General features: G+C 46.9%; 1 long non-coding RNA gene across 2 annotated transcripts in view; it reads left to right on the top strand.

Annotated features, from left to right (window-relative positions):
• LOC308576076 overlaps positions 1-27,143 on the top strand; it is a 90,140-nt gene that overhangs the window by 5,994 nt on the left and 57,003 nt on the right. The window contains exon 3 of one of the 2 annotated variants that reach the window (XR_014003061.1): positions 4,762-4,885. The exons of the other annotated variant lie outside the window; for it this stretch is intronic. This is a non-coding gene — a long non-coding RNA (uncharacterized lncRNA). Of the gene's footprint in view, positions 1-4,761; positions 4,886-27,143 lie in introns of those variants that run through there. 2 annotated transcript variants of the gene reach the window in all.

Below are 27,143 nucleotides of genomic sequence, written 5' to 3'. Positions count from 1 at the left end.
TGGCATCTGAATGGCCACCGGAAGAAAAGGAGTCTGGATCAGATCAGCTTTTGGCTTGATCCAACCACTGACCTCTTCTTCTTTTTAAAATTGTTTTTTATTGAAGGTTTTCTTGGGTTACAAAAATACACGCATCGTCTCTATTTTCAGATCATAAAGTCCTTTCTACAGATCAGTTCTATTCAATGTAAGACTTTAAGGTTGTATACAGCATAGGGTTGGGGGAGAAGAGAGTGGGGGGGTAGTAAACTTTCATTCTTTTCATTCATTCATAGTGTATGTGCGAGGTTTTTGTGTCAGCGTCATGTGGGTCAGTTCTCTTTCTACTCATTTATTAGCTTTCATTGGCAGTGAGAGAGGTTGAGGGGGTCCAGGGCATGGGTGGCTGCCTTCAGCTGACTGCACTGAGCTTTGTTTATGTGTGTGAGGGGTTGTCAGGTCAATATAGCCATATTTATTCGTATGCCATCGGTGGGTTCTCGTTGTTGTCTTGTGGGGCTGTATGTATAATAAAGAGGAGCCACACTGGGGTGAAGGCATCCTCTTTTATTTGTCCCTATCTTAGTTTCTGTTTATTGCTTAGCTTTTCTAGTCAGGACATTTCCCATACAATTTGGTACCAGTGGTCCATGTTCACGCCTGACAGGTCTTCCCAGTGTCTGGCTATGATGCTACCACTGGGCTCTTCTCATATTCTGAACCTACTGTATTTTTTGCCCCATAAGAGACACACTTTTTTCTTCCTAAAAAGTAAGGGGAAATGTCTGTGTGTCTTATGGAGCAAATGTGTGGTCCCTGGAGCCGAATTGCCCGGGGCAAAAAGCTGATCACGCTTTTTTAAAAAAATAAAAAAGAGGTTGTTTGCTGATCGGGGAGAGAGATAAGGGATGCTAGAGATAAAGGAGGCTGCCTGGGAGTGGGGAGTTAAAGACAGCAAACTTACAAAGCGGGGAAACAGGAAGACTAAAGCAATAAAGAGAGAAATTAGAAGAAAAGGAGGAGCAAAAAACTGCTCCAGCTAAGGAAAAGACACTAAGGCAAACAAGAGGGAAGGGAGTGTTGAAAGGAAACAGCTGATCGGTGGGATCAAAAGAGAGATAAGGGACGCTAGCAGAGGCTGCCTGGGAGGGGGGAGGTAAAAGCCCCTGGATCCTCAGGGTTTTTACATTGGGTCACCCCAAATTCACCATCAGATCACATAGCATGTCCATGGCTACAGCCTGCACCAAAAAAATCACGCACCCACTGTTGCGTGGGGCCACAATGGTGCAAAAATGCCAGGTGATGAAAGGGGTTTCAGACTTGCCTCTTTTCATTCCTTCCTCTGCCCCATGGCAAAAATCTCTCACACTGTTCCTTGTTCTTTCCAGATGTTCTTATTTCAAAGCATCCAGGAATCCCAATGCTCCAGATTGTGAAATCTAGGAGTGCCTAATTTCTTTGAGATGACTGACATAGATGGGGGGGGCAGGAATGGTGGTGGATGCCTCTCCTTCCAGATATGCAAACACCTGGATGGGCTCCCTGCCCATTTCCAAGGAGCCTGCCTGATGGTTTCCTCTTTTCTTTGCTTTCTATCCATGAAACCAGCTGGCACCTTGTTTTTCCTGTTAATGAGCCTGCACTGGAGGAGGGGGAAAGGGACTTGATCCCTACCAGGTTTTCAAGTCCTCCCCCCACACACCTCCATTTCTCAAGTAGAGCTGAACTCCTTCTTTGTCCTTGCCTCAGCTTCTAAATCTGGAAATGACTGAAGCTGCAAAGCACTCCCGAAATAAATCTTGTCAAAATCCAAGCTCCAACACCCTCTCCCCACCACTACCCCACACCAGAGGGTGAGATTTCTCACACCCAAACCAAGACTCAATGTATTAAAAGACAGGTGAGGGTATTCGAGGCTGCCTCAAAACCCCATCCTTTGATCCACGAGCCCTAGATTTGTTTGGGAGCTGACTCCAGTGACTCATGGAGACATATCATCTGCAAAAGGGAGCAGGTGGCAGTGTGGTCTAAACCACTGAGCCTCTTGGGCTTGCTGATTGGAAGGTTGGCGGTTCAAATCCCCACAACAGGGTGAGCTCCCATTGCTCTGTCCCAGCTTCTGCCAACTGAGCAGTTCAAAAGCATACCAGCGCAAGTAGATAAATAGGTACCACTGCAGCGGGAAGGTAAATGGCGTTTCCGTGCACTCTGGTTTCTGTCATGGTGTTCCGTTTCACCAGAAGTGGGTTAGTCATGCAGGCTACATGACCTGGAAAGCTGTCTGTGAACAAACACTGGCTCCCTCGGTCTGAAAGCAAGATGAGCGCCACACCCCATAGTAGCCTTTGACAGGACTTAACCATCCAGGGGTCCTTTACCTTTGCCTTACATATGCTACATCCTGTGTATCAGGGTAGAGAACCCTTTTCTGCCTGAGGGCTATATCCCCTTGGGTTGGGGGCACATAGCTGCAGTGGTGGGCAGGGCCAGTGGCAAAGTGGCCAGAGCAAGTAATGTGAATTGTACCTTTCTATAATAAGCCAGTTTCTACACACACTCTCATACACATCTGTCTCTGTCCTTCATCCAGACAAGCAAGAGGCAGGAACAGAGTTTAAGGGTGCATTCCACCCAGGCAAAAAACATTCAAGGAAGGTGTGAATCAGGACCAGCGACAGGTGTGAGCCAGGGAGAGAGGGTCTGGCCTTGCAAAATTTCTGCAGTCCAGATAGAGAATCCTGGAGGGCCACATTTGACTCCAGGTCTGAGATCCCGTACTCTTGCTGTATGTCCACTTAGGTGTGGTGTTCTGCAGACCAGTGTCCCCTTGCCCGTATTAGAATTCCTGATCCATGATTGCAGTCATGGGATTTTTGTCTATCACATGACGGCGTATGTTTTGACTCCACAGAGTGGGAAGTGACAGAGACAGGGTGTTTGTGTTACTGTGTTCCGTGAAGTGGGACTATTGTCTTTTGTTCTTTTTCTCTTTGCTGTCTGATGCTAGAGAGAAAGGGAGCCATGTTGCAGTGCTCCGTGTGTGTTTATATATAAATAAAGTAGATTAGCCAAAATGCTGAGTTGCTGAGGTCTGTTACACAACTGCGCAAACTCTGCAGATCCCTAAGTGTGCCAGTGTCGGTTGGCATCGGTAGCTGTGATGTTCGGGCTGAAGAAAGCTTATGAAGCTCCCAAACGATCGACCAGAAGGGAGGGAACATGCCAGTTGGCTGAACTCCTGACAGCCCGGCCCCGGTGCAACCCAACAGTGGATGGCTGCTTGCAAGAGTTTCTGGTTGTCAGGGAGCCAAACAGTCCTCTTCGCTGTCCTCATAGCAATCATCACAGCTTTTGGCGGTTTAGGCAGTGGGTAAGCCTTAGTTTTCCTTGGAGGGCAGGTTGTAGCCTCTGCCTGCCCCTCAAAAGGTAACGGGTATCCCGTTAAGGGATCCAGGAGGAGATGTTTCTGTCTGGATGCCCAGGCAGGGGCTAAGGCCATAGCACTTCTCAAGGTGCCAATCCTGCAGAGCCGTTAAGTCATAGGACCTCCTCACTTCAGGGTTGACCAGAAAAGAAGTGCTTCCAGCCGTCAGGGTGAATATCGATGGTTATACCCAATGCTCATGCCAAACCTCTAACATCTGTAATAAATAAAGTTGTGGCCTTATTTGATCCAAAGTATTTTGTCCTGTCTGTTTCTTCCCCATAAAGGCAGGGCAGCAGGATGCAACGCCTGGGCATGCAAATGCTTAGCTGCAGGCATCTCCTCCCCAGCCCTGCCTATGCTGAAAATAAAGTCTCAACTACCTCATTAGGGAGGAGTGTCAAATGAATTGTCATCATTACTTGTAGAGCACCTACAATCTAACTGCTGTCCCTGTTATAAAGCAGGAGTAGTCTGAGGATAAATGCCAGGTGTTTTGGATTGCAACTCCCATCGGCCCCAGCCAGCATGGTCCATGATCATAGCTGATGGGAGTTGTAGTCCAAAATATCTGGAAAGTACAAGGTTAGCTACTACTCCTGCCTCTGCTCATGTTGCTTGCCAATCTTACAAAGTGAAGTGTGAAGACTCCCCTCCCCTTACAATTAATATTATATAGTAAGCTAAGGCAGTCCTCATGGGACGCAGGCGGCGCTGTGGTCTAAACCACAGAGCCTAGGGCTTGCCGATCAGAAGGTTGGTGGTTCGAATCCTCGCGACGGGGTGAGCTCTCGTTGTTTGGTCCCAGCTCCTGCCCACCTAGCAGTTCGAAAGCACATCAAGTGCAAGTAGATAAATAGGTAGCACTCCGGCGGGAAGGTAAATGGCATTTCCGTGTGCTGCTCTGGTTCGCCAGAAGCAGCTTAGTCATGCTGGTCACATGACCCAGAAAAACTATTTGCGGACAAACGTTGGCTCCCTCGGCCTGTAAAGCGAGATGAACGCGCAACCCCAGAGTCATCCGTGACTGGACCTAATGGTCAGGGGTACTTTTACCTTTTAAGGCAGTCCTCAGCTCACAATCTAATAGACATGATACAAAAGCGTAAAGGCCAACTGAGGGGGTTAAGTTGCTCTCCCCCTTGACATGATGATCTTCTTAGGATACAGGGAGTGCAGCCTCCCAGCAACCTTAAGTTGCCTGCTTCTCTCTTAGCCTGACCTAGGTATGCTGGAGATTGAACCGGGGCAGACTCCCTTCTTAATATAAGCAGCCACCTTATGCCAAGTCAGCCCACTGGTCCATTGAGCTCAGTGTGGCCTACACTGACTGGCAGCACTTTCTGGTGTTTCAGGCAGGAGACTCTCCCTCCCCCAACACACCTGGAGATGCTAGGAATGTTGTGCACGGCAGATGTTATGGTCCATTATTTTGACTGGCAGTCTCCGGAGAGAATCCTTTTGAACAGAAACAGAGAGCGCGAGAAGTCTCTAGAGGAAAAATGACTGGCAGCATCTCTCCAGGGTTTCGCAGAAAGGAGACATTCCCAGACCCACCTAGGATTGAAGCTGGGATTTTCTCTACCAAAAGTCCATCCATTTTGTACACTACCTGTGAGGGCTTAGAGCAGCCTAGTGGCATGTATAGGTATGCATATATAGTTGGCCACAGTTTGTAAAGTTAAAAAGGTAATGAAAACAAATTTAAGAAAGAAACCACAAAAAACGGATCCTATGAAACAGCAATGCTGAAGCTCAATCAGGAACCGGATATGCGGTGATTTGGGGGTACCAAGGAGGAGGATGGCTGCTTTTTCACCTGGGCTTTGATCAGCATCTAAGCTGAGTCACAGTATGGAGGGGAGGGGGAAGAAGGAAGGAGGGTGTTTTTCCCCTGAAAGGGCAGTGACAAAAGAGATCCTGGGAAGGCTTCATCGATACTATTCTCCTTTGAGCTTTTTATTATTTTGCTCAAAAGGCCCTTTCTTCTGAGTACAGAGAGAAAGCCCTTGTGGCAGTGGGGAGAAAGTACGGGAGGGGCAGTAGAGAGAGAGAAAGGAAGAAGGAAATGGAAAACGTCCCGGCCCATCCTCCACATTAGCGAAAAGTCCAAAAGGGATGGATGCCAGTACTAAAGATAACAGCATCCTCATTCTCGGTATGTGACCCCTGGAGTGAAACTGGGCAGCCTCTAATGGCTGGCACCACACTAGAGTTCTGTGACCTTGAAAGGAAGCATTTAACCAGGGCTCACAATCTAATGGGCACCTCTCTGGCCTTAATTGCTTAATTAATACTCTGGGCACAGGCGTTTGGAAGCCGGCAGGTGTGGTGGGGGGAGTCACGCTGCCCGAGCGATGCTCCCGCGCATTAGCATTCAACTTGGCTCTCCGCGGCAAGGGAAGAGCGAAGAGGGGTGCCAAAGGAATGCAATTAGTGGGACATTCGGCCAAATGTTGCTTTTGCATGGAAGCTCCCAACGCCGTCCCGAAAGCGGGGTGCAGCCAAGCGTGCCAGCCTGGCACAGGCCCCGGGCTGGCAAGGTGTCCATGCCAGCCATTGTGGACGGAGCAACAAGATACTCCGGCTGAGTGCGACACCACCACCTCTCCCCTCATCCCCTTCTGGACCCATTTGCTGCTTCTGTACAGCTTCACTGCTGCCTGGAGGTGCTCTTGATGGATGGATAGAGGTTGGGGAGGAGAGGACACCTGCCCCCTTGCCCTCCTCATCTCTGGATCACCTCCCAGTTGGGTCCGTTGAGCCCCGGAATGGGTACCAGCATGGAGTTGTTTGCTTGGAGAGCAAAGAGGAAGCCATCAATCCTAACTACCAGGCTAAGGAAGGATATGCCATTGGCTCGCAATGAAATTGGCCCAGCCACGGCAGCAGGAAGCTGTGTTTGCAAGCCTCGGAAACAAGGGTGGCTGCTTGCCATGATGACTAGGCTCTGCCTCCGTGTTTGTCAGAGGCAGGAATGCTTCTGAATTCCAGTGGATGGGAATTGCAGGTGGGCAAGAGTGCTGTTGAGCTCAGGTTCTGCTTGCTGGTTTCCAATTGGGGCATCTGGTTGGCCACTGTGAGAACAGGATTCTGGACTAGATGGACCATTGGCTGGATCCAGCAGGTTCTTGTTACATTGTAATGGGAGACCATCTGCCAGTATTTCCTTTTAAAAAAATATTTATTTGGTTTTTCAAATTAAAATTTTACAGCGATATATCAAACATAAAAACAAGATTCCAAGGAATCTCCTGCACTTCCATCCTCACCTTTGTAGGTCCTATTGTTAATCATTTCCTCCCACATCTTTTATGGTAATCCAAATCCTTTACATCTCCATTGTGTCCAGAATTCAGCCTTAAACTACAGGTGATATTCCAATCCTACTAACGATTTTAACTGTTTACAATGGTCTTGAAGATAAGTTATAAATTTTCCCCATCTGCCAATTTTTCCAGGTAGGGCTGAGAGAGGATCCTGATCTGAAATCCAAGAAAACCACTGCTAGTAGTAAACAATATAGAACTGGATGGACCAGTGATCTGATGAATACCAGTTGCAAGAAGCCACAGGTGGGGAGTTCTTCTGCATGGGTCCTGATTACAGGTTTCCCACAGTCATCAGGTTGGTCACTGTGAGAACAGGACTCATCTTCCTTCTTACGAAGACAGGGTGCACTGCCTGAAGCCTTCGGATTTTTGCAAGTCCAAACTGGGGAGACTCTTAAGTATCTTGCAAAGGTACAAATGAAGCTACCATTGATCCATCTAGATGGGGATTGTCTAAACCAGGTATGGGGAAGCTTTAGACAAATTCATGGAGGAGAAGGCTATCAGTTGCTACTAGTCATGAACTCTGTGTGCCACCTCCACTGTCAGAGGCAGTGATGCTTCTGAATACCAGTTGCTGGAAGCCACAGGAGGGGAGGGTGCTGTTCTGCTTGGTTCCTACTTGAGGGTTTGCCACACGCATCTGGTTGGCCACCATGAGATCAGGATGCTGGACTAGATGGGCCTCCTTTGCCCTGACCCAGTAGGCTCTACGTGTGTGTGTGTGTGTGTGTGTGTGTGTGTGTGTGTGTGTGTTTACCCTCTAGATGTTGCTGAACTCCAACTCCCATCAGCCCAAGCAAGTGTAGCCAATGACCAGGGATGATGCAAGCTCTAGGTCACCAACATCTGGAGAACCAAAGGTTCCACACAACTGATCTATGCTGGCTGACAGTGGCTCTGCAAGGTTTCAGGCAGGGGACCTCCCCTGTCAGCCCTCCCTGGATTGAACCTGGGACCTTCTACATGCAAATAGATCCCAGACCACGGAGACCCTGAACATAAGGAATTTGGAAGATATTCTAAAGCTATTTCAGATGAGGTCATGCCACTGTATAACTTCAAATAATAGACTCTCAGCCTTCAGAATAGCTTTCTGCAGTTATCCAGCAGCACATGAGGCAGTATAGTGTAGTTGTTAGAGTGTCGGTCTAGGACCTGGGAGACCAGCATTCAAATCCCCAGTCAGCTGTGAAGTTTACTGGGTGGGCCAGTCACTGCCTCTCAGCCTAACCTACCTCACAGGGTTGTTGTGAGGTTGAAATGAGGAGGAGGAGACCCACATACACCACCTGGAACTCCTTGGAGAGAAAATTGGGATATAAATGCAATAAATAGATATCATTTGTGATGCCATTCCAATCACTGAGCTATTCAATCCTGTGTGGGACTACCTGGATTTATTAAAAGGGGGAAATATGGCTGGATATTTGTCCAATCTTTTTTAGGGATTTCCCAACCCAGCCAAAATGTCCAGTTTTCCCACCCTCAGAAAAGGAACTAGTTCTTAATCAATGCAACCCAAGTTCAAGTATTCCTCCCACATGCATTCTGGGAGATATGCAGATAACTCAGGTAGCTTTTGTGGCCCCATTGGCTGATTGCAAAGAAGGAAGAGAGGGGGAGAATAGGTCAATCCATGCCCGAATGAGGCTCTCATCAGGCATCGCCTTGCAGCAGCCAAGTTGCTGTCTGTCTCCTTTTGAAATGTCTAGGAGCGATTTTGGCTCTCGCTAAGTAAACTGGGTCTTGTTCCCACTCCTGGCAGAGAAGCAGCAGCTGCAGCTGCTGTTGAGGAAGGAAACTGCTTCAGACAATGAATAATGGGCTCTGTTTTTCTGGAAAACCTGAAAGTGGAGACTGCCAATCTCAGCAAGTGTCTTCCGGAGAAAGGGGAACCCAGGGCTATTTTTTCCACCCTTGTTTCAAAGTGCCTGAAACAGAGTTGCTCTGCGTAGTGATACCTTTCTAAGGTTTCTTAAAAGGTGCAGCTTAGAGAGGTGGTCAAGACTAGCTGGAAGGAAGCAGCAGAAGCTACCATGTGCTCAATCAGTGGTCCATCTAGCTCAGTGCTGTCTGTACTGACTGGCAGCAGCTTGCCAGTGTTTCAGGCAGGACTCTTCCAGCCCTACTTAGAGATGCCAGGGGTTGAATCTGGGAGCTAAGATTCTAGAACTCATGGTTCTAAATAGATGATTTAAATGAGGAGCTACTATATACCACGTCTGACTGTTGGACAATTTAGCTGAGTATTGTCCACAATGACTGGCAGCAGCTCTCCAGGGTTTGAGGCAGGAGTTTCTACCTGGAGAAGCTTGGACACAGTTGTCCAAGTGGGGTCTGACCAAGGCAGAAGAGGTTCTATGACTTCGACTTCCCTTGATCTAGGATACCTCTGTTGATGCAGCCTAGAATAGCATTAGTCATTTTTGTTTGTTTGTTTGTTTGTTTTTGCTGCTAACTCATGTTAAGCCTGTGGTCTGCTAAGACCCCCTAGATCCTTTTCACAGGCCCTGATGTCAAGCCAAGTGTCCCCCCACCCTATATTTGTGCATCTGATTACTCCTGCCTATTCCAAGTAATCCCTAGTTCATTAAAACCTACACTTCCTTTGTCCCTTCAACTAGGCTGCCCAACTTTCTCAGTGGCAGCCCCTAAATGGTAAGAACCCCTCCCCACAGAAGTGTGTCTGACATCATCACTGCATGGCTTTCATCACATTTATTTGTCTATTGCATTATGTCCCACCTGTTCTCCAAGGAGCTCAACAGTGGTGCACAGTGAAATTTGTGTAGGGGAACAGGGCCAGAGGACATCACACATGTGGCATCCTGACATCACACTCATGAACATTGTGCCTCCCTCACTAAGCTGGGCATTGTGGGAATGTTGTAGATACATTGATTTAATGTAGATACATTGATTTAATGTTGTAGATACATTGATGTTGTAGATATATTGATTTAATAGGATCCTTCCTCACTCACGCTTCAGCAGCAGAGTGACATTCCCCAATATATAGCAGGAAGCTAGTTGTTAGATTCATTTGAATCTCTTTACGTAAGCAATCCAATCTGGCTTTGTTGAAATTGGGTTTTGTTCCTGGCCAGCCCCCTTTTTATCTCTCCTAAAAAGAATAAAGACACAAGAAGCTTCTTTTAAAAGTAACAAGAAGTTTACTCACATTCAGTTCACAGTTGGATCCCTGAAGGCAGGCTTTAGCTTGCAGTTACAGATACAGTGTGGCTTACATCCTTGTAAGGATGGGCCCATGTGCTGCTGGCAGAGAGCCAGCAGTGCAGTCCAAGAGAAGAAAAGGCATCAAGAGAGGGAAGGTGGCTGTGTGACTGAACCTTTTGTGGGATCTGCAAGGGTCACGTCTACCTACCTGGTCACATGCAGGCGGAGGATGCTCCAGACCAGGTGTAACAGGAAGTTCAACTGGCTGGATCAACATCCCCCTGCCTGTGTCCACTCTAGGCAAACAGGAAGTGTTGCACTTGACTGCTTATGTTACATCCCACAGGCAGAAGCTTCCCGGGCTACGGGAAGGAAGTGCCAGACCTCTGACAGAATGCTGGAGCCCTCCTGCCTCCTTTCCAAAGTCTGGCTTTGGGAAATTGGTGGAAGGGCTCTTGGACCACATCAGAGCATTGTTCCTCCGTCCCCAAGCAAAAGCTTCCTGGGCTTTGAGAAGGAGGTGTCACGGTCTGGGTTACAGGCAGTCAGAGTCCTGGCTTGGTACATCGGGACCGGGATAGAGATTGGGAAGCAGAAATCAGCAGTCCAGGGGTCAGGAAGCCAAGAGTCCACGAACCAGGAAACCAGGAATCAGGAAGTCAAGGGTCCAAGGGTCAGGAAACCAGGAGTCAGGAAGCCAAGGGTTCAAGAGTCAGGAAGCCAAGGGTCCAAGAGTCAGGATACCAGGAGTCAGGAAGCCAAGAATTCAAGGGCTAAGAAACCAAGAGTCAGGAAGCCAAGGGTCCAAGGGTCAGGAAACCAGGAATCAGGAAGCCAAAGCACAGCTAGGTGAGTAGTGTGTTGCTGTGGCAAAGAGCCAGAGGGAAATGCTGGTCTTATATACCCCTCCTGGCCCTTGCCACCAGGTGCTCCGAGTCTTCTGTCAAGCCTCACCTGTGCGGCCACGCCTTGCCCTTCCAGGCCAAACTCAGGAAGGCCCCAGTCCTGCGAGGCCCTGCCAGTCACAGGGCCTGGCTCCTGCACGCACTCCTGACAGTAGGCACCAGGCTTTCATACTCTAATACTCTAATTTATCAGGAACATTTAGGGGACTAGCCTAGTCCACTGACCGCACGCCACTGAGCTCAAGATGTGTGGCATACTTAGCAATTGCTCTGCACCCTTTCAATGGGTGGTTAAATTTAACCAACTCCTCCATTACAAAGCACGACTGAGTGAATGAAGCTGGTTGCTGCCAGGCAGTGAGGGGGCTTGGAGAGCAAATGCGGGGGAGGGCGGGTGGGCGGGGAAATTACCCAGATAATAGATCAGTTGTGTATAAAATAGTTGCTATGAAATTAGTTCTAATTGGCTTCAACTGCTCCATTAATTGGACCGGAGTGTTCATTATCTGTACTCCTAGCACTTGGCTTAGAGCCCTTAGAGCTCCCTGAGCAGCTTCATGTCATGAATGGGGGTCTCTCTGGATTCAACCAGTGCTGCAAACAAGCAATCAATCAATCCACGGTGACTCCTCCCCTTCACTTTAACAGAGCTCTGTTATTGACCCAAAGGAATGATGTCCGACATGCTTTCTTTGATGCCCCCAATCCGGATGGCATGAGAGGAGATGTGAGGTCCCTCGCTGCTCTGGTATGTTTGCAGGTAAACATACTGGCATCTGTAGAGTTCTCCTGAATGCAGTTCACCAATTCAGCCAGAAGCTGCGCATCAGAAACTCTTGAGTCATCATCAATTTGTCAGCCCCCTTCATCCCAGAGTCAAACCTCATTTCTCACTGGGAAGGACAGGAGTGAGGCCCTCTCAATGTATATAACACCTGTGCTCAGAGACCTGCACCAGTTGCCAATTTGCTACTGGGCATATTGTTGTTGTTGTTGCTATTAGTATATAAAGCCCTTGACAACTTGGGACCAGTTGACCTGCGAGATCGACTTACTCCACATATGCCTGTCAGGAGCTCGTCCTACACTCGAGTAGGACCCTCGCAGAGACACATGCCCGACTGGCATGTTCTCTCCCTCCTGGTCAATCATTCAGGAGCTTCAAAAGCTTTCTTCAGCCCAAACATCACAGTGACTAATGCCAACAGACACCAGCACACTTAGGAATCCGCAGAGTCTTCGCAGCTTGCGTAACAGACCTCAGCAACTCAGCATTTTGGCTAATCTACTTTATTTGCATATAAACACACACGGGGCACTGCAACATGGCTCCCTCTCTCTCTAGCATCAGACAGCAAAGAGGAAAAACAAAGGACAATAGTCCCACTTCATGGAACGCAGTAACACAAACACCCTGTCTCCGTCACTTCCCCCTTTGTGGGGTCAAAACATAGATAGACAAAAATCCCATGACTGCAATCATGGAGCAGGAATTCTAGCAATGCCCATCTGACCACTTCAGTCTGCAAAATGACCATTCTCACAGGTGCCATGTTAGACTTCTTCTGAACTTGATTGTTTCGTGTAGCAGCACAGACACTTTGGAACTCCCTGCTTACTGACATCAGGCTGGTGCCTTTGCTTGCTCTTTTCATCACTTACGAAAAAACATTTTTCTTTAGACAAGCCTACAAAGACATCTAGAAAATGATGGCACATGTTTTCATCCAGTTTTGGTCTTGTTTTAACTTTTTTTTGATGGTTTAAATAGTTGCTTTTAACTGTTCTTTTACTGATAAATTCATTGAATTTTGTAAACTGCTTTGAGGCTTTATTAAAGTCAAGTGGGATATAAATCTTCTAATTGTCTCAGATTACATCACAGTCAATACAAGACTGCTGGGGCAACTACAAGCTCTGAGGGACATTCCTCCACCTTTGGTGGGAACACCCTCGGATTTCATTATTCTGGCCTCAGGTATATCAAGGAATATCTAAAATAATTAAATCACCCGTTCAGGCTTCCCCACAACTGTCATTACTGAATATGTGGGTGGGCAGTATGAAACCTTGTCACTCTGAAGAGCTTTGGACATGGGTGTTGCAGCTAGGATTTATATAGGCCAGCTATGGAAAACCTTGAAAAATCTGCAATTCTCTGTGTGGCATAAGAACTTATGGACTTTGCCTGTTGTGGGGGAAATTACACATAAACTGTTTGTCACCAGGGGGATGGAGGATTAATAATAATAATAATAATAATAATAATAATAATAATAATAATAATAATAATTTATTTATACCCCGCCCATCTGGCTGGGTTTTCCCAGCCACTCCAGAACCCTTTTGTGTCATCTTGTGAGATTTAATTTTCTATGCTCTGGATTTAAGACATCCAGCATTCACCATCCATGCCAGGTATGGGATGTCTTGATTAATATTGGTGGGTCACCATTTCTTTCTCTTATTGTTTTGCATATAGTATGGCGTAATACTCTGCTACCACACTTTGTGGCTGTTAGTAATGGTAAAATAAATAAAGAACCAGACATTACAGCAGGGATAGAGAGCCTGTGTCCCCCACCTGGATGTTGTTGGGCGACCAACCCTATTGGCCACTGAAATGCCAAAGTCTGTGTCATAGATGATGCAAGGGACAATGCTGAAAGCTGAGCAATGAATCTGAGCATTGGCTTCCTCCAGGAGGAAAGTGATGGTTGTCAGAACCTCAGAGACCCGATTGCTGAATTAGGTTTGAAATGGGAGGAGGAGAGTGATTCAGCGGAGGATCTGATTGCACTGAGCTAGGGGGATGCAGAGCCATCTTTGAAGTGACTTTTGGAGGGCTGGGTCCTGCATCAAAGCATTCCTGATGATTCACATTAGCTTCCAGAATAACACACATCATCTCTCCTCATTGCAGAGCAGGTGGGAGTTGATCAAAGAGACATTCATTGGGAAGACAAAATTAAGCCTCGTTAACGGGGAGGTCAAGCAGTATGGAACATTTCAATTTTGACTGCCCGTCAACACGCAAACATGTTCTCTCAACCAACCAAGCCACTGTATTTGTTTCTTGGTGGCTTGAAGGAGAAAGAGAGCTGCTCTTGGAAGGCAAAGCCCAGCCAGGGCCAAGGTGGAATAGACCCTTTCAGGTTCCCCTTGAATCATCTCAGATCTTTCATCCAAATAGGAACATCCAAGTGCAGACAAGAGCCACTGGTGACCTCAGGATGTGGGGAGAGCTTGAGAAATGGTGTGAATCCTGTGCGAGGTCTATTCATCCTTCATTGGAAATTCCTGAGGAAGAAGGAATCCCCAAACAGGTTTCAATATGCCTCTCGGGGAGAGGAGATGGGTTAAGCAGTAGTCGCGAAATGACCTCATTGCCGCAAAGCCCTAAACTTGGCAAAAGAGCTGAGCTCCCGACATTTTTTGTGCATTCCTCTGCTCGGGTATTTGTGAACAGATTATCACTGATTGGATTTGTCTGTTTAAATTTTCCAGGTTGATGGTTCTTAGCAAAACAAGCCCATGAGGAAACAACCCAATAGGCATCACAAATACAAACCAGCTAACCAAGCTTCAAATAGAGAGGCGACTGATAAATGGATTGTTCACACACATCGGGTTGCATTTCCCTGCAATTCAGGGTATTACGACCCAGAGGGACAACAGAAGTCATATACAATTTGATCTTCAGTCTTTTTCCTTTTTTTCAGAAAGAAAGGTGGGGGGAACTCCACTCTCTTTGTTTTTGGCCTCCTGTGGCTGGTTCCTGAGAAAAGAATCTATATGTCTATATTTATATCTACAGGCATCTAATGTCCAGATCACGGGAAGTAATAGCACCACTCTGTTCTGCCTTGGTCAGACCACACTTGGAATACTATGTCCAGTTCTGGGCACCGCAGTTTAAGAAGGATATTGAAAAGCTGGGACATGTGTAGAAGTGGGTCACCAAGATATTCCAGAGTCTGGAAACTAAGGAATGGTTGAAGGAGTTGGGTATGTTTGACTTGGAGAAGAGAAGAGTGAGAATCAATGCATGAATGGCAGCAAAAAGATCACTGACATATGGCCAACCAACCTCTTAAAAAACCTCCAGTGAAGGAGAATCCACCATTTTCTGAGGTTGTCCATCCAATGGTCAAACAGCTCTTACCATCAGAAAGTTCTTCCTAATGTTTAGTTGGAACATCCTTTCTTGTCATTCGAATCTGTTGGTTCAGGTCCTACCCTTCAGAAAAACAATCTTGCTCCATCTTCCGTGTGACAGCCCTTCAGCTATTTGATGATGGCTGCCATATCACCTCTCAGTCTTCTCTTCCCCAGGCATAACACACCCAACTCCCTTACTCTGCTCCCTGCTGCCTGACTGCTTATTTACACCCAGTCCAGGGGGTGGTTCTGTCCCTGGTTCTGTCAGCCTTGTCCTTGTCCTCCTTCCTCTCAGTGTTGCCCTTGTAAAACTCACCAGGGGGAAGGAGAATGGGGAGAAACCCAGAAGGCGTAGGTTCTGCTTGACGTTGACTCTGGTGCCACTTACTCAGGCGTGGCCCACTCATGGGGCAAGGTAAGACAGCTGCCTCGGTCAGCAGAATCCACAGAGGCAGCAGATCTGGCCTTCAAGATGTGCTGGGCCCAGGGGTAACCCTTGAAACACAGTCCAGGACTGGTCCAGAATCCAGAGGTTCCGCTAGGAGTCATTCCAACAGGACCAAGGCAAGAAACCAGGCAAGGACAGGTACAGGATCTCAGGCAGGATCTGGCATACAGCAATGTTGCTTCCACAACCTGGGGTGGGGTCTGTCAGCCTTTTATCTTTGTCGGGGTAACAGCCAGTCCTGATCCCCCGGCGACTCACCTCCCCGCCTCACCCGAAGGCGAGCACTCCTCCTGCGAGTACTCAGGTCTCTCCTTCTCTCAGACCTTAGTCTGCAGCTCGGGAGACATCGTGGGTTACTAGACCCAGGGTCTGCCTCAGCCTCTCCTGACCCAACTGGTAGTGGAACAGCTGTAAGTGATGGCCCAACTGAAGGCAACGAGATAATTCCCACATCTGAAGCCAGGGCAGGCTCAGGCCCCTGACTTGGCCCAGCTGGTGTTTGTTGCAGGGGAACCTCTTCAGGATCAAGCCCCAGACTTGGTTCAGATGATGCCTGAGGCAAAGGATCCGGTGCGGACTGAGACTCCTCTGGTTCCGAGTCTGAGCCCAAGTCCCAGGCCATCACACAAGGAATGCATCACCTGTTGTTGCTGCTGCTGTGATGTTAGCTACACCTGCTTGATGCTCCTTGGAAGCTGGATCTGCCACCACCTCAGCTGCCTCCCCTGTGCCACCTTTACAGCTGCCTTGTGGTGAATAGGAGACACTGTTGGTCTCCTCCCACCCTTTCTCCCATTGTAGATCTTTATTTCCCCCTTGTTCCTGATGTAGATCTTCACTCACCACTTTCCCCCCAGTGGGATGGGAGGAGGCACCATTTTATGCTTTGCCTCAGGTACCAAAATGTATTGGGCTGGCACAACACCTGCTGTTCGCTCCTTACCTTTCACCCTACTAGCTCCAGTGGGCACCAGCCAGCACTGAGAAGTGTGAGGGGAACCAACAGCATAGGTGGCATTCTGCCACCATCCATGGCTTTTCTGCTAACCTAGCCCAAGTTGTAGCATTTGCCTCCAAGTCTAAGCATTGGGTACATGATAATTTCAGTGAAGCCAGTCACAGAAAACATCTGGAATCCCTGTTGAGAGGCAGGTTGTGCCCCTATGCCAGCTTCATTTTGCAGGTCGCCGCAGCAATGGGCACTTTATTTTTATCTTTGTTTTTCCAAAGCCCTCTGGGAATAATTGGTGACAACTCTGTCCTTGTGCAGATCAATACGGCAACTCTCCCCTTGAAAGAGAGCAAGCTGAGTGCCGAGTTTGGCTCTCTTCTGGCAAATGAAAAGGCAGGAGAGGGGATTTGCTCAACGTGCAAAAGTGTCAGGGCAATTTGTCACAGGCCACAGGAGTGAAATGGATAGGGAGAGAGACGCTTGATCTAGTTGACTCAAGACAATACCTGCAAAGCCATCTCCAGCAGGGCTTTCCCTGCAGAAGGGGGCGTTGAACAATCAAGGGGGTGCGAGGAAAGGATATAGCATTTGGGTTTGGTTTGCTGAGTTGGGAACATAGGCACCATTTCCCTGGGGTCATGGGTGCCCAAGCTCCCACAAAATTTTAAATGAAGGGGGCTGGGCCACAAAGCACAGCAGCAGCCATGCCTGCACACCCTACAGCATGTCCGCAAGTCATCACCATGCCCCACTATGTACACGAGTGACTTCAGCCCGCCACAGGAGCATGGTGATGTCACACACACACACACCAGTGGGCGTGATGACATCGTGCGCACCCTGCAGCATCCACACATGCCCCAGTGATGGCACATGGCCCCGGGCACCCGCAGTTGCAGGGGCAAGCCAGAACTGCTTGTTGGGAACAATTGAGTGGTGCATGATAGAGCACAAAGTGGAACCTCAGGCCTTATCTCCCATGAATTTGCATCAGGCCAATGGCCCATGTAACCCAGCATCCTGATCCCACAGTGGCCATTCAGATGCCTGTGGGAAACCTGCAAGTGGTTTGCAGGAGAAACCTCCTGTGGTTTCTAGCACATGGTTTTCAGAAGTATAGCTCCACATTATGCATCATTTTATATGCCTCTATCTTGTCTCTTCCTACTCAACTTTTCTCTAGGTTAACTATCCCCAAATGTCATAACCTTTCCTCATAGAGGAGCTGCTGATGGGTTTTCTGTAGGAACCTGCTGTTCAAGATCTGCAGACCGAAGTAGGAATTTCTTGATGGAATGGTTGAATCTGTCAATTTCAGGCTCTCTCGGTTTCTTATCTTTTCCATTCTTAAATACAGTTCTGCATCAGTTTGCAAACTTTTAAGTGGTCATGACTGTTACCCCAATATACACATTTTCCTGTATATGATCATTATACTTTGCCTCCATTGTCGGAGAAAGAAAAACTTCTGGGAGCTGCAGAAGGGGAGAAGAGTCTTGTGCTCAGGTCCTGCTTGTGGGGTTTCCATTGGAACATCTGGTCAGCCACTGTGAGAATGGGATGCTGGACTAGATCAGCCACTGGCCTGATCCAACAAGCTCTTCTTATATTCTTACACCAGTCTGGTGTAATCTCACCAATCTCAGTCTCAGTGTTGGCCCTTGTGGAACTCATCAGGGAGGAGCAAGGGGCCGAAACTAGAATTAGTTGGTGAGGCACTGCCCCATTGTGTGGGAATGTTTAGGAAGGTAAAGGTAAAGGGACCCCTGACCATTAGGTCCAGTCACAGACAATTCTGGGGTTGCGGCACTTATTTCGCTTTACTGGCCAAGGGAGCCGACGTACAGCTTCCAGGTCATGTGGCCAGTATGACTAAGCCGCTTCTGACGAACCAGAGCAGCGCACGGAAATGCCATTTACCTTCCCACTGGAGTGGTACCTATTTATCTACTTGCACTTTGATGTGCTTTCGAACTGCTAGGTTGGCAGGAGCAGGGACCGAGCAATGGGAGCTCACCCCTTTGTGGGGATTTGAACCACCGACCTTCTGATCGGCAAGCCGTAGGCTCTGTGGTTTAACCCACAGCACCACCCGAGTCCTTTTTAGGAAGGTAGGTGAGGATATATTGTTTTGATATGATCCCTCTTCACTCATGTTAGTGAGCAAATAGCAGAGCACATTCCCTTGCAGCTTGTAGGAAACTGTTGATGACTGGTTCCAGTCTTTCTATTAAGTGATTCAGGATGCTTTTGTGCAGACTGGATTCTTCCTGGTTGTTGTTGTTGTTGTTGACCCCATGGACCAGAGCACGCCAGGCACTCCTGTCCTCCACTGCCTCCCGCAGTTTGATCAAACTCATGCTGGTAGTTTCAAGAACACCATCCAACCATCTCAACCTCTGTCGTCCCCTTCTCTTTGTGCCCTCCATCTTTCCCAACATCAGGGTCTTTTCCAGGGAGTCTTCTCTTCTCATGAGGTGGCCAAAGTATTGGAACCTCAGCTTCACGATCTGTCCTTCCAGTGAGCACTCAGGGCTGATTTCCTTAAGAATGAATATGTTTGATCTTCTTGCAGTCCATGGGACTCTCAAGAGTCTCCTCCAGCACCATAATTCAAAAGCATCAATTCTTTGGCGATCAGCCTTCTTTATGGTCCAGCTCTCACTTCCATACATCACTACTGGGAAAACCATAGCTTTTACTATACGGACCTTTGTTGGCAAGGTGATGTCTCTACTTTTTAAGATGCTGTCTAGGTTTCCTGGTAATTTCCCCTTTATTTCTCCTCTTAAAATAATAACATAACAGTCTTCTTCAGAAGAAGAAGAAAGTTTTCCTCACATTCAGTTCACGGTAGTAATCTGAAGGCAGGCTTCATCTTGTGGTCCCCGTTACATTTTCAGGGTAAAACATGTAGAGAAAAGAAGTCTGAGCTAAATCTCAGGCTTGTAACATGTGGGCTCCATCCTTTTGTAAAGGGTGAGCCATGTGCTGGTTAAGAGCCAGGAGCTGTAGAGATCCAGAAGGAGAAAATGGAGAAAAGGGGAAGATGGCTGCATGCCCTGCCTTTTTTATTTGGGTCAGCTAGGGTCATGCACATCTACCTGACCCACTCAGAGGGAGGTGGCTCCCAACCGGCATGACAGGAAATCCTCCCCACATCACCCTGCAGGTCCATTCTAGGGAAACAGGGAATATTGTACTTGACTGCTCTAGCAATACATCCCACACATTGGCCCTAACTGACCAGCCTCCACTGATTGGTATACAGTGGTACCTTGGTTCTCAAACTTAATCCGTTCTGGAAGCCTGTTCCAAAACCAAAGCGTTCCAAAACCAAGGGACGCTTTCCCATAGAAAGTAATGCAAAATGGATTAATCTGTTCCAGACTTTTAAAAACAACCCCTAAAACAGCAAATTAACATGAATTTTACTAACACATGGGTAGGCAAACTAAGGCCCGGGGGCCGGATCCAGCCCACTTGCCTTCTAAATGCAGCCTGTGGATGGTCCGGGAATTAGTGTGTTTTTGCATGAGTAGAATGTGCCCTTTTATTTAAAATGCATCTCTGGGTTATTTGTGGGGCCTGCCTGGTGTGTTTACATGAGTAGAATGTGTGCTTTTATTTAAAATGCATCTCTGGGTTATTTGTGGGGCATAGGAATTCGTTCATTTTTTTCTTCAAAATATAGTCCGGCCCCCCACAAGGTCTGAGGGACAGTGGATGGGCCCCCTGCTCTAAAAGTTTGCTGACCCCTGATCTAACGAGACCATTGATCCATAAAATGAAAGCAATAAACAATGTACAGTGGTACCTCGGGTTAAGTACTTAATTCGTTCCGGAGGTCCGTTCTTAACCTGAAACTGTTCTTAACCTGAAGCACCACTTTAGCTAATGGGGCCTCCTGCTGCCGCCGCGCTGCCAGAGCACGATTTCTGTTCTCATCCTGAAGCAAAGTTCTTAACCCGAGGTACTATTTCTGGGTTAGCGGAGTCTGTAACCTGAAGCGTATGTAACCTGAAGCGTATGTAACCTGAAGCGTATGTAACCTGAAGTACTGCAGTCACACAATCAATCAGTAGCTGAACTGGGTTCCACACAGGCACGGGGGGGGGGGGAGAGAACTACAAAAAATGCAAAATAAGTAGCAAAAACAGACAGACCTCAGTGTAACATTCAAAACGGAGCATGTTCGGCTTCCAGAAAAAGTTCACAAACCGGAACACTTACTTCCGGGTTTGCAGTGTTTGAGTTCCAAGTTGTTTGAGTACCAAGGCATTTGAGAACCAAGTCACCACTGTATTAGATTCTGCTTTAAGGGATCACATTGCACTGAAGAGGTGTGCCGCATTGCTCACAGCTGCATGTTCTTACGGAAGCTCACCAGCATATTAAACCAACATTTGCTTAGCTGTGTCAGTGTCAGTATTCCGACCCGCAAGCTTTGTCTTTCCGAGCACCTGATGCTTGAAGCTTTCATTTCTTGAGCAGCGGTAGAGGAACACGCACAGGACAGCGAACAGAGGAGGCTCCTGCTGCGAGGAAAATAGAGCAATATGCGGTTGCTGGCATTTGTGTTGCAATGTAGAAGCTGAAAGGGATGCACAGCGATGACACTCGGCACCTGTCACATATCTGCAGGCATGAAACTACGCAAATAACCCTCCTCATCTGAGCATCACACAATGGATCGCCTTCGCCAGAATGGTGGGCATATGGAACGGAATCTGAAATGCCAAGCATCATATATGCCAGCCGGGGCGGGCATGGGTGGGTGGGATTCGGCTCAGTTTGCATTTTAATGCAAAGTCTAGCTAATTTTTGCAGTTCTGGAAACAATAGGAAAGCAGGAATGTGTATCTCCTTTAAAGTTTGACACTGCTCTGGACTCTGCGATGCAGATCTCTTTTTTTATATAAAATTTTTATTGGTTTTTCACAGTTTTTATAAACACAAACAATACACAATACAAACAAACAAACACACAAACAAACATGTATACTTTCATATCCCTTTTTCTTAAACCTTACTTTGCCGACTTCCCCGTACCTCCCCTTTCTACATCCCAATTTCCAAAATTATTTCAGCAAATCCTAACACTTGGTTTTATCAAATTTTTCCCTTATTCTTTTCTTTTACTTAATCTTTTACAGCTGTAATCCCCTTTTTTTCCCTAAAACCACGACATTTTAGCACTCATTAATTTTACAATGTTTCTTAAGATAAACTTTGAATTTCTTCCAATCTTCTTCCGCCGTCTCTTTCCCCTGGTCACGGATTCTGCCGGTCATTTCAGCCAGTCCCATATAGTCTATCACCTTCATCTGCCATTCCCATTCTTCCAGAGTGGGTAGATCTTGAGTCTTCCAATGCTTTGCGATGAGTACTCTTGCTGCTGTGGTGGCGTACATAAAAAAAGTTCTATCTTTCTTTGACACCAATTGGCCGACAATGCCCAAGAGAAAGGCCTCTGGTTTCTTAGGGAAGGTACATTTAAGTACCTTTTTCATTTCATTATATATCATTTCCCAGAAAGCCTTAATCTTCGGGCACGTCCACCAAAGGTGATAAAAGGTACCTTCAGTTTCTTTACATTTCCAACACTTATTATCGGGCAGATGATAAATTTTTGCAAGCTTGACTGGTGTCATGTACCACCTGTATATCATTTTCATAATATTCTCTCTTAGGGCATTACATGCCGTAAATTTCATACCTGTGATCCACAACTGTTCCCAGTCAGCAAACATAATGTTATGTCCAACATATTGTGCCCATTTAATCATAGCAGATTTGACCGTTTCATCCTGAGTATTCCATTTCAGCAACAAGTTATACATTCTAGACAAATTCTTAGCATTGGGTTCTAACAATTCTGTTTCTAATTTTGATTTCTCCACCTGGAAGCCAATTTTCCTGTCTTGTTTATAACCCTCCATTATTTGATAATAATGGAGCCAATCTCGTACTTTGGTCTTCAATTTCTCATTACTCTGTAATTTCAATTTATCACCCTCTTGTTCCAAAATTTCCCAATATTTTGGCCATTTAGCCTCCATATTGAGTTTTTTCACAGCTTTAGCCTCCATTGGCGACAGCCATCTTGGAGTTTTATTTTCCAGCAAATCTTTATATCTGGTCCAGACATTGTATAATGCTTTCCTAACAATGTGATTTTTAAAAGCTTTGTGCGCTTTAACCTTATCATACCATAGATATGCATGCCATCCAAATACATTATTAAAACCTTCCAAGTCCAAGATATCTGTGTTCTCGAGGAGCATCCACTCTTTCATCCAGCAAAAAGCTCTGATTCATAATAAAGTTTTAAGTTCGGCAGGGCAAATCCCCCTCTTTCCTTTGCATCCGTTAAAATCTTAAATTTTATTCTGGGTTTTTTGCCCTGCCAGACAAATTTCAAAATGTCCTTCTGCCACCTCTTGAAACAGTCCATCTTGTCAAGAATTTGCAATGTTTGAAACAAAAATAACATTCTAGGCAATACATTTATCTTTATAACTGCAATTCGGCCTAACAAGGAAAGCTTCAAATTTGACCACTGCAATGCAGATCTCTGGGTGAATAAAGGTAAAGGTAAAGGGATAGAACTTTTTTTTATGTACGCTACAGCAGCAGCAAGAATTCTCATTGCAAAGCATTGGAAGACACAAGACCTACCCACCTTGGAAGAATGGCAGATGCAACTAATAGACTATATGGAAATGGCGGAAATGACTGGCAGAATTCAAGACCAGGGAGAAGAGTCAGTGGAAGAAGATTGGAGGAAATTTAAAACTTATTTACAGAAATATTGTAAAATTTTTGAATGCTGATGACATTGAAATGAATTGAAGGAGTTCTAGCAACAAGGTAAAATGTAAGATGGGATTGATAATAGATAAACTAATAGGACATGAATTTGCTGAACCAATTTTTAAAAGGGATACAGAAATGGGAGACGTGAGGAAGTCAGGAAAATAAGTTAACTAAAGATGAGAAATCAAGAAAGAGGGAGTTTTGTTTTCTTCTATATGTGTTTTTTCTTCTTCTTCTTTTTTGTTTAATGTTTGTATTTTTGTATTTTGTAATTTTGTATTTTTCTGTTTTTGTATTTTTCTGAACTTTTCTATTGATAAAACCTAATAAAATATTTTTTAAAGAAAAAAGGTAAAGGTAAAGGGACCCCTGACCATTAGGTCCAGTCGTGGCCGACTCTGGGGTTGTGTCGCTCATCTCGCTTTATTGGCCAAGGGAGCCAGTGTACAGCTTCCAGGTCATGTGGCCAGCATGGCAGGCGGAGAAGCCCATCTACAAACACACAAATGCAAAAAAAAAAAAAAAGGAGGTGGAGGGGTGGAGAGAGATTGAGTAGAGGCACTCACTGGTCTTGGGAAAACATGCATTAAAACACACACAAGACAGCTGAGTGGCTCAGAGCCCATTGGAGTGCTGCGGACTCTTCTGCTGTGGGCGGCTCTGTGTGAGTTCGGGGTGAGCGCTGATCGAGAAAGTGAACCAGAAGGAAGCTCTCTGGCTCACCCCTCGGTTTAAATAACGCTTCCCCGCCAGCGGATCAGCGGATTGTCTGGCTGGAACTTTGACGTGGCCGGGACCTCCAGTGCTGCCCACTGCTATGGCACCCGCCATGTTGCCTCGCCGGAAGTCCCCAGGCATAAATCCAGGGACATTAATTAAAATCAGGGGACATTCTGGGTACGGATTTTGTCTGGGGACAGATTGGTGAATCTGGGGACTGTCCCTGGGAACCGGGGACGTCTGGTAACCCAACCACAGAGCCACCGTGACATCTTCTGTGCTGACAGCCTGCAAACCTTCCCCCTTCCAGAATGAGGCTTCTATTGTATGTTGTTGAGCAGAGAGCCAGGCAGACACAGAGAGGGTCCCTTGGGGCTCACCGTAGACAGAGGGAGGGGCCTGACACAGAGGGATAGGAAATGGAGAGGGAATTTCAAGCCAGCCCTTCATCTAGACAGGAGCAACCCTGAGAAGTCTCTGTGTGTTCTCTGTTCTGATTCCTTCAAAAAGGAACTAACTATAGGTTTCCAAGTGTTTCACTCTCTTTCTCTGAACTGTGAACATCCTCTTCTCCTTGTCAGCTTCCTGACACAGCACTACTCCCAGAAAATGCTACTCACTGCCTCTGACAGTGGTGGTAGAACACTGTCATCATGGCTAGCAGTCATGGATCCAGCCCTGCGCCCTGTTCTGCTCAAAAGAGGATTAGACAAATTCGTGAAGAAGGATAATGCTCTCAATGGCTACTAGCCATGATGGCTAGGCTCTGCTCGCATGATTGGAGACAGCAATGCTTCTGAATCCTAGTTGCTGGAAACCACAGGAGGGGAGAGTGCTGGGTCCTGGTCATGCATGTCCCACAATGGGCATCATCTGGTTGGCCACTGCGAGAAAAGGATGCTGAACCAGATAAACCATTGGCTTGAACCAGCAGCGTATTCTTAGGTCCTTATGGTCGTCTTCCATCCATGCAACCTGGTTCAAGGACACTTCCCAACCAGAAAAGGCACTCACAGAGGGTGCAACTTGCTTCTGAATGCCAGTTGTTTAGGGTTGACATAAAGGTAAAGTGATCCCTGACCATTAGGTCCAGTAGTGGCTGACTCTGCGGTTGCGGCACTCATCTCGCTTTATTGGCTGAGGGAGCCGGCGTACAACTTCCAGGTCATGTGGCCAGCATGACTAAGCTGCTTCTGACGAACCACAGCAGCGCACGGAAATGCCGTTTACCTTTGACATGCTTTCGAACTGCTAGGTTGGCAGGAGCAGGGACCGAGCAACGGGAGCTCACCCCATCACAGGGATTCGAACCGCCGACCTTCTGATCAGCAAGTCCTAGGCTATGTGGTTTAACCCACAGCACCACCCACGTCCCTTAGGGTTGACATACATCCAGAATTAACCAGACATAGCTGGAATGCTGCAGTTGGAAGCTGTGTCCGAGTGGAAACTGCTGACATGTCCATGAAAATCCAGACGTATGGCAGCCCAGAAAGCTCAACAATGTACTTTTGTGCCCCATTTTTACTTTTTGAAATATGACAAGCCTACAGTGCCTGGCGTGCTCTGGTCCATGGGGTCACGAAGAGTCAGACACGACTAAACGACTAAACAACAACAGCAGTTGCTGGAATCGACAGGAGAGGAATGTGCTCTTGTGCTCAGCTCCTGCTAAAGAATTTCCGCTGGGCTTCTCAGTGGCTCTTCTTATGTTCAGTGGTACAGGTTGCAGCACCAAATTCCTAGCTCAGTCGTGAGGAATGTTTGGTCCTCCAGATGTTGCTGAACGGCAACTCCTATCCTCTCTGGCCCTTGGCCATGCTTGCTGGGGCTGGTGGGAGTTGTGGTTTGGCAACATCTCGTCCCCTGCACCTGTACTAGTTGATTAGAAATCTTAGGGGTCCTGTTTGATGAGAGGTGAGGGCTGTGTACAGAGCCTCCTAGTGACTGCTGCTCTGAGCACCCGCTGTAGCCAGAAAGAGAGGGAACATAGGCAGCGACAATCCCTTTCCTCTGCACATTAACCTTCCTTCCCAAACAATAGAAAGAACATATTTTTGCCATTTATCAACAGGTTTCTCCTCCCTAGGAAGGACTTTTAAACCACTCAGGAGGGCAAAACCGAACCATTTTCACTTAGTAAATGTCAAGGATTTCTGATTCTCTTTGGATTTCATTTTATTCTACTGTTACCATTCCCCCCCCCTTATTCCATAGTTGCCTAATATGTATTCTGAGTGATTTCTATGGAAAATAGGCCAGAGGCCTTTATTTAAAAGCCTGGGTTGTAATTAACATCGAAGCAGTGAAACACAGAAGATTTAAAGGGCTTCTTAAGTACTCCTGGCCCGATACTGCATCGCCAAAAGCCTCGAGCTGGCAGGAAAGCACGTGATCCGGCCCTCCGGAGGAGTGAGGGACAGTTAATTAAAACATCATGGTGCATTGAACCCTGAGCAGAAATCCAATGGTGAAGAGTGTTGATTTATCATTTGAGCATTTTTGTTTTTTTTTAAAGAGGACTAGAACCTTGAGGGGAAGACTAGAACCCAGTCCAAGGCAGCAATACTTCTGAATACCAGTTACTGGAAACTACAGGAGGGGAAGGAGCACTTGTTCTGGGCTTCTGCCTTGGGACTTCCTAGGTGGCCACTGTGAGAACAGGATGCTGGACTTGACCTGATCCAGCAGCCTCTTCCTATGTTCTTAAGCTGATCCAAATCAAAACGAAGATCAGTCTCCATGCATTTTCATGCTGCACTGTAGGTCAGATTCTGCAGAGAAGCAGAGGGAGACTCTGACCCGTTTGCCTAATGAGTCGTGCCTAACCTTTCCATTTGGCCCAAAAGGCTCTTTAGCAAACCAAACTGTCACCGTGTGATTTCAGCCATGCACTTGATGCCATGCAAAGTCAGGTGCAGAACAAGGAAATTGGTGGCTGCGAAGAGCTCCAAATTCAAAAGGGGTTAATGTACATTAGCAGCCCCTCCAAGTGCCCCTATTTTCCAGGAACAGTCCTGGATTTACAGAAGCTGTCCCAGTTTCTCATTTGATCCTAGAATGTCCTGCTTTTCGTTGTTGTTGTTGTTGTTGTTTAGTCATTTAGACATGTCCAACTCTTCATGACCCCATGGACCAGGCAGTGGAAGACAGGAGTGCCTGGCGTGCTCTGATCCATGGGGTCACAAAGAGTCGGACATGACTAAACGACTAAAGAACA

This window comes from Podarcis bocagei (genome assembly GCF_964188305.1).
Source record: "Podarcis bocagei genome assembly, chromosome: 16".
Taxonomy (NCBI): Eukaryota; Metazoa; Chordata; class Lepidosauria; order Squamata; family Lacertidae; genus Podarcis; species Podarcis bocagei.
This window is presented reverse-complemented; position numbering and strand designations above follow the sequence as displayed.